Raw genomic sequence first — 7,025 nt, 5'->3', positions numbered from 1 at the left:
CCCCGCCGCCGGGGCTCGCCAAGCCCCCGGCCCCGATCGCTCCCTTCCCCCGGAGCCCCGCCACCGCTCGTTTCGGTTCCCCCGGTGCACCGGGGGCTGCACGGGGCGGGAGGGTGCGCGGTGCCCCACACTCCGGCCCGGTTCTCCCTCCCCGGAGCACCGGGCACCGCGAAGAGCTTTTAGGGAAAAACCTGGCTGTTTGGGGGTGCGGGCTGGCACGGGGTCCCCCGCCACAGCCCGGCCAGGCCCGGGAGCCGGCGCCGTCGGGCAGCACGGAGCGGGCTGCAGGCCGCCTCGGCGGCGCGGCTGGAAAAGGCCCGTCGGAAAATTGCTCCAGCCTTGCCCCGACGTGCGGAGCTCGGCCCCGGGAAGGGGGAGCCGGTACCGGRAGGAGCAGCGGGACGGACGGTCACCCCGGCCCTGAAGACGCTGCCGAGCCGCTGCGGCGGAGCAGGGAGCGGGGCCCCCTCGGGGCCGGAGCCCGCTCGGCCTAATCGGGGCCCCGGTCGGGACCGGGACCGGGACCGAGATCGGGTCGCGGCGGCCTCCGCCCCGTCGGCTCTCCCCGGCCAAGCCCTCGCCCTTCCCGCAGTGGGGAGAAGCCGCCTCTTCCGACGGCGCCAGCCCGAGTCTCCTTCCCCGGGAAGGGAATTATTTCTCTGGGGAAAAAGCCTCGGGTGTCCGGGGCCGCCCGGGCCGCGGAGCCGCGGGGCAGCGGCGGCGGCGGCGGCGGCGGGTGGGAAGGGCACAGCGGGAGCGGGCGAAGCGCGGCCCCTCGCCCGGGATCCGCGGCCGGTGGCACCGGGGACGGGGCCCGGAGAGGCGGCGGCGAAGGACGGGTCGGTCCCCGCCGTGGGGAAGCGACGGAGGGAGAAAGGAAGGAGCGAAGGGGGAGCGGAGCGGAGCGGAGCGCGTCGTCTTCGGCGAGGCCGTGCCAGGCTGGCTGGAGCCGGCTGCCAGGCGGCGGAGCCGTGCGGGAAGGGCTGGCGGCCCCCGCCGCGCCGGGGACATCTGCTCGCCACCGGCGCCTCGCTCGGTACCGGCGGAGCCGCGCTCCCCGCCCGCCGCCTCACGGAACGGGCTGCGGGTTTGTCCCGGTTTAACACCGCGATTTCGCGGCGCTGGGTTGTATTTTTTAATTCCTGTTATTTTGTTTCCCCAGCGCCCGCCCGGCTCCGCCGAAGCGAGACGGTGCAAACACTTGCCCGGGTGCTACGGGAACGAGTCGGCCCCGCAATGCGGCCCCGCACACGGGGCAAGGCTCCGGTGCCCGGCTCCGGTGCAAAGCTCCCGTGCACGGCTCCGGTGCCCGGCTCCGGTGCAAAGCTCCCGTGCCCGGCTCCGGTGCACGGTCCCGGTGAAAGGCTCCGGTGCACGGCCCTGATGCAAAGCTCCCGTGCACGGCCCTGGTGCACAGCCCCGGTGCACGGCTCCGGTGCAAGGCTCCGGTGCCCGGCTCCGGTGCCCGGCCCGCACCCGCGGACACGATGCGCAGCAGCCGTGCGCTCGTCGCCGCCGGGGGAAGGCAGGAGGTCGGGATCTGCCACCGCCACCCCGCCGGGATCCGCTAAGATTTCGTGTGATCGCGGGGTCCAAGTCGCCGCGGGGCGGAGGGGATTCGTGTGAAACCGGCCGGCTCGGGCGGGGCCGGGTGCGTGGAGGGTCGGGGGACGGAGGGACGGAGGGATGGAGGGATGAAAGGATGGAGGACGGAGGAATGGAAGAACGGAGGGATGAAGGGATGGAGGGACAAGGGATCGGTGAAGGGGCTGGCCGGAGCGGCGGAGAGCGGCAGGGCCGGGGCAGGGAGCGCAGCCGCTGAGGGCACCGAGCAGGGGCACGTTTCGCCTCCCAAATGCCTGGGCTCAGCCCACCTATTTCCAGGCAGGATCGGAGCGGGGGAAGGGGGGGGGGATTTCTGCGCCCACCTCCCCTTCGGCCCCGGGATCGAGCCGCCCCGCTCCGCCGGGGCCCGACCTCCGGCTCCCGGGGCCGCCCGCTCCGGCCCCGCTGCCCCCGGTGCCCCCCCGGCCCCGCTGCCGGCGCGGGCGGAGCGCGGCGGGGGCGAGGGGCGAGCGCCAGGCGCCGGGTCGCCTCTGCCACCGGCGAGTGCCAGCCGGGGGGGGGGAGGAGGAGTCATTGCTTCAGTTTAAATTTCATGGCATCTGTTCATTATTATACAGTGCGGATTTTTATATGGACAGCTAAATTAAAGACAGATTTCTGCCAAAATTGCAGATACCATAAAAAACGGATGCTCCCGGCGCTGGGAGCTCGCCGCGCTGCAGATCCCGGCCCGGTTCCGCCGCCGCGGCCGGCCCAGCTCGGCCCGGGGCCGGGGTCGGGGCTGCGGGAGCCCGGGGGCCTGGGGGGGGGGGGAGCCGGAGACCCAACCCGTGCGGCCGGGGCGGCGGGGCTGCGCCCGGCTTTGTTTGAATGGGAAAACTTCCTTTTTATTTTATTTTTGCCCCTTGCCGGGGTCCCTGCGGGGTGGCCCGGAGCCGGGGCCGGGGCCGAGGCGGGCCGGGCTGGCAGCGGGCGCCTCCGCCGCACCGGGGGATGCGGAGCCGCCCCCTCCCCCAGCCCCGGCCTGACAGGGTTCATCGCAGAGGAGTTAAAACAAGGACATCTGTGCCTGGAATCGCTGTGAAGCTCCAAACCTGCCAATGCCTGCTGGCACGGAGCGCCGAGCAAATGCCTGGTACTCCGGAATGCTGCACAGCCTGGCAGCTTCGCCCGGAAAAACCCCGGCCCGGCCCGGCCCGGCCCCGGGAGCGCGGGCATGGCCCGGCCCGGCGGGAGAGGGCAGCTCTGCCCATCGCCAGGCAGGACGCGGGTGGCCCGGCCCGGCCCGGCTCGGCCTCGCCGGTGCGGGAAGGGCTGGTCCAGCTCGGCCCGGGATGGGGAGGGGGCTTGGCCCGGCCCCAGCAGCGTGGGGAGGGGGTGGTTGGGACCAGCCCGGCTTGGCCCCATCCGGCAGCAGGGGAATGGGGTGGTTGGGACCGGCCCGGCTCGGCCCGGCTCGATGGCGGGTGGCCGTCACACAGCCCCAGCTCGGCGCGCGTGTGCACGACCCTGTTCAGCTGAGCACACGTGCGCTCTGCGGGGACTGAGGATGCGGCCTGGGGCTGTGTCCTGACCCAGTTCAGCCTGGCCTGGCCCCTCCGCCCTGCTCCGCGGTGCCCTGATGCCACCTGCCCTTGCGGGCGCACGGGGCTACACGTTTTAACGGGGTGCTGTCATCTCCCTGCCGTATCCCCACRTCCAGCGCCCCCGGGGGGGACACGACGCTTGCCTGCACCGTGCAGGAGCTCCCAGACCCCGTTTATCTCCACTCGCTGGGGGTCAGATCCCCCTCCCAGGTGGGCTCCCGGGACCAGGCCCCTGTCTGTCTCCGTCTGCGGCTGGACTGGGCAGAACAGGCATGGCAGCACATCACGGATTCCAGGACATCTGCTTGCGAAGGAGACACCGCACCGAGTGCCGGCACTAAACCCCACCAGGGCGACAGGCCCTGGCCAGCGCGCTGGGCCGCGGGGACCGGTGCCAGGCCGAGGCCGGGGCCGAGAGGGGGACCCTGCACCCCCGCGGGGCCGGGCCGGCGCTGGGGGATGGATGCGTGGGTGGATGGAGAGCCGGGGAGGCGGCGGGGGGCGTGCGGGGCTGTGTGTGCAGCGGGGAGGATCGCTGCGCGCACACGCACGCACACAGACATGTGCCCGCTTGGCGGGTGCCCCGGAGGTTAGAGGACGGGGCTTGCAGCCGCCAGATTCAATTACTGGGTGGCCTCGGCATTACTGGTTTAATTTGGGTAAAGGCTTAAACACACACGCGCGCACGCACACCCTGCACTGGCTGTTGCGCCTGGCACAGGCCCCGGCGCTGAGAAAGGGGAGAGAGCGACACAGGGGGGCAGGCAGAGACCCCCTGGGAGAATGGGGGCGGCACAGGGTGGGAGCACCCGGTCCAATCTCTGCTCTGGACTGCTCCAGGCTGGGATGCTCCAGGCTGGGATGCTCCTGCTTGCACACGCGTGCACGCATGCACACGCACCCCTTCCCACGCCGGGGCTGCTGCAGGGGACAGTGACAGGGATGCTCACCCCGTGGGTCTCCCTGCAGCCCCCTGGCCTGGCTCCGATCCAGAGCAGCCTGGGGGGGGGTCAGGGCCAGGGGGCCACGATGGCAGCGGATGTGGGGCACCTCCTGCCCAGCCCTCCCGGGCCCCAGGGACAGAGAAGGGGCAAAACCTGCATGGGGACCAAGCCAGGATAGGCCGGGTGCATGGAGCCAGTGCTGCCCTGGCCGGCAGTGTGGGAGGCAGGTGGTCCCCACCTGAGCATCCGGCGGCAGCCGGGCCCCGCTGCTCCGTGGATTCCCGCGGCACCGGGGCGCCTGGGCTGCCTGCTTGCCGCACTGGGGCTTGCAAAGCCCCCGAGGCGCTTTCCCTCCCTCCGCCCTGTCCCACCGCTTGCTCGGAGGAGCTGCGGTTGCCCGTCCAGCCGCCCTCCTCCCACCTGCCGTTACCCCGGTTTGGGAAGAGCCCCCCTTGCTCCAGCGCTCCAGCTCCTGGCAGTGTAAATGCTCCCCGGGGCCTCTCTGGATCAGGCCCCAGCCTGGAGGGTTTCTCTTGCTGGAAGGAAGGACAAATGGAGCACGGAGCTCCCTGTGCCCGTGCAGCGTGCATCCAAGCCCAGCCCCGGCCCCGCGGCTGCTCCGGAGGTGCCCTGGCGGCCCGCTGCCCAGCGGTCCCCCGGCACCGGCCCCGTGCCCTCCCGCTCCATGGCAGGCGGTGCGCATTTCATATGGGAAATGTCCATTTTGTTGCTACTTAAAAGCTGATTTACAGCCGCTGCATCGGCAGCCCTAGCTTGGCCTGCGTTCATCCCATAATCTGCCCATTTCTCTTGGCAGCTCCGGCGCGGCCGGGCTCGGCGGAGGTCTGGATACGGTGGAAGGAGCTCCTGTGTGCCCCCCCGTCCCCTCCTCTCCCCGTCCCCCCTCTCCCTCCCCAGCGACTCCGGCAGCCTGTTCCTCATGCTGGTACTCACAGCTGTAACCCATCTGCTTTGATTGGATCCTGACAGTGATGAGACAGGAGCTCCGGTTGATGCATCCCGCGCGCCCGGCGCGGCTGCGGCAGGACGGAGGGGCCCTGCTGCCCCCAAACCACCCCAAACCCCCCGCCCCGGGGTGCAGCGGGGCCGCTGGGGCCCCTGCCCGGGACAAGGGGACCAGGGCTCCTGCCCCTGTGCCCTGGGCAAAGGGGGTGGATGGGGACATCACCGCAGGGACGTTCAGGGCACAGGGGAGGGCTCTGCTCCGGGGCAGGGGGTGACGAGCAGGGTCGGATCCAGCCCCGGAGCTGAGCACAGAGGAAGCAGCTTCCTGTCGCCATCCGTCCTCCCTCTGGTGGGGACAGCCGTTCCCACAGCCCTGTCCCCGTCCCCAAGGGCTGGTCACTGCGGCTCGGCCCTGGCGAAGGTGGCAGCGAGCGTCTGCCCTCGGGCCCAGCGGGATGCTTCCCCGTCCTGGTGTCCTCCCTCACAGCTGCCTTGGCGACGGAAAGGGAGGAGGAGGAGGAAATCAGGAGAGGAGAAGCTTCCCAATCCCCCTCCTGGCAAGGCCGGGCGAGCTGTGCAGCCACAGGGGGCGAGCACGGGGCCTGTCCTGTCCCATCCCGTCCCGTCCCATCCCGTCCCGTCCCGTCCCGTCCTGGCGCGTCGCCTCCTGCAGCAGCACCCGGCAGGCTCGCGCTGCCCCAGCAAGGCGAAAACTCCCCTGTGTCCCCAGGACGGGGAGAGCCGGGCTCATCTGCCCGCCGGCCTCGAGGCTCCCGGGCCCGGGAACAGAGCCAGCGCCAGGGCCCGGAGCGGGGAACCCGGCCGCCGGGGCAGAGCCGTCCCCCCGTGCCGCGATGCCGCCCCGAACTGCCGCCACCTGCGCCCCAGACCRGGGCCCCGCAGCCCCGCGGCCGCCGGCCGTGAGCAGCGGCGCGGCTGGCCTGGCCCTCTTGCACGCTCCTAATTAAATTTTACTCCACTATAAATCTTTTTGTTAAATGTAATTGAAAAACACACCTTTGGAATCATCAAATTAACCCGGCATCCGCTTTATTAGAGTAATTAAARCCTTTCTCAAGTTAGCGCCGGGCAGATCGGCTGGATTGCACCGTAATCCCGGCAAAGCAAACAAGTTCAGAGCAAAACTAATTACATTTAGAACAGCTGTGATAATAATCCTAATTCAGCCCCATTTGGTGCCTAAAATCCAGAGATCCGGCAGCAAAAGCGGGGAGGAGGGGCGGCCTTGAGCCTCTGAAATGGGGAAAACAAACGGGGTCGGCCCCGTTTCCYCCGGGATAAGGGGGCTGCGAGGTGCCCCCAGTGCACGTGGGTGCTCTGCTGGCCGGGTCGGACGTGGCCATCGCCGGGGCTCTCCGAAATCCCGCTGTCCTGAGCTCCCAGCCCCGCCAGCACCCGGAGCAGGGCTCAAAGCCGGAGGGAAAGAGGCACATCAGGGCTGGCCGGTCCCTGGCGCTGGCATCCCAGCCTCCGGCAGCACTCGGCACAGGCAGCGGGGCCATCCCTGGGCTCGTGCACGGGGAATTCGCCTGCCCTTTTCCAGATCCATCCATGCCCGCAGCCTTGGAGACATCCCGCTGTGGGGAGTTCCCGGGGTCAGCACAGCGGGGAGCTCGTGGCCRTCTTTGCCCCCAGCGGCTGCCGGGTCGGGAGGCTGTTTTGGGTCAGGAGCGAGGGGGGACRGCGGGGAAAGCCCCCTCCAGGGCTGCTCTGCTCCGCTCCGCTCYGCTCCCCCGGGACATCCCGYGGCAGCAGCCCTGGGGCTGCTCTCGGTTACCCCCGACCCTCCTTGCCCCCTCCCGGGGGGCTGAGCTCCCCGCGGCTGCTCCGGGGGGGATCCCTCTCCTCGGCCGCCGATTCCCATCACAGCCGGGACCCCTGCCAGGCAGCCCGGCCCCCCGGCCCCTTCCCGGCGCGGCCGCGGCCCCGGCGGTGGCTCGGT

This window comes from Apteryx rowi, unplaced genomic scaffold (assembly GCF_003343035.1).
Source record: "Apteryx rowi isolate R43461 unplaced genomic scaffold, aptRow1 scaffold_354, whole genome shotgun sequence".
Classification (NCBI taxonomy): domain Eukaryota; kingdom Metazoa; phylum Chordata; class Aves; order Apterygiformes; family Apterygidae; genus Apteryx; species Apteryx rowi.
This window is presented reverse-complemented; position numbering follows the sequence as displayed.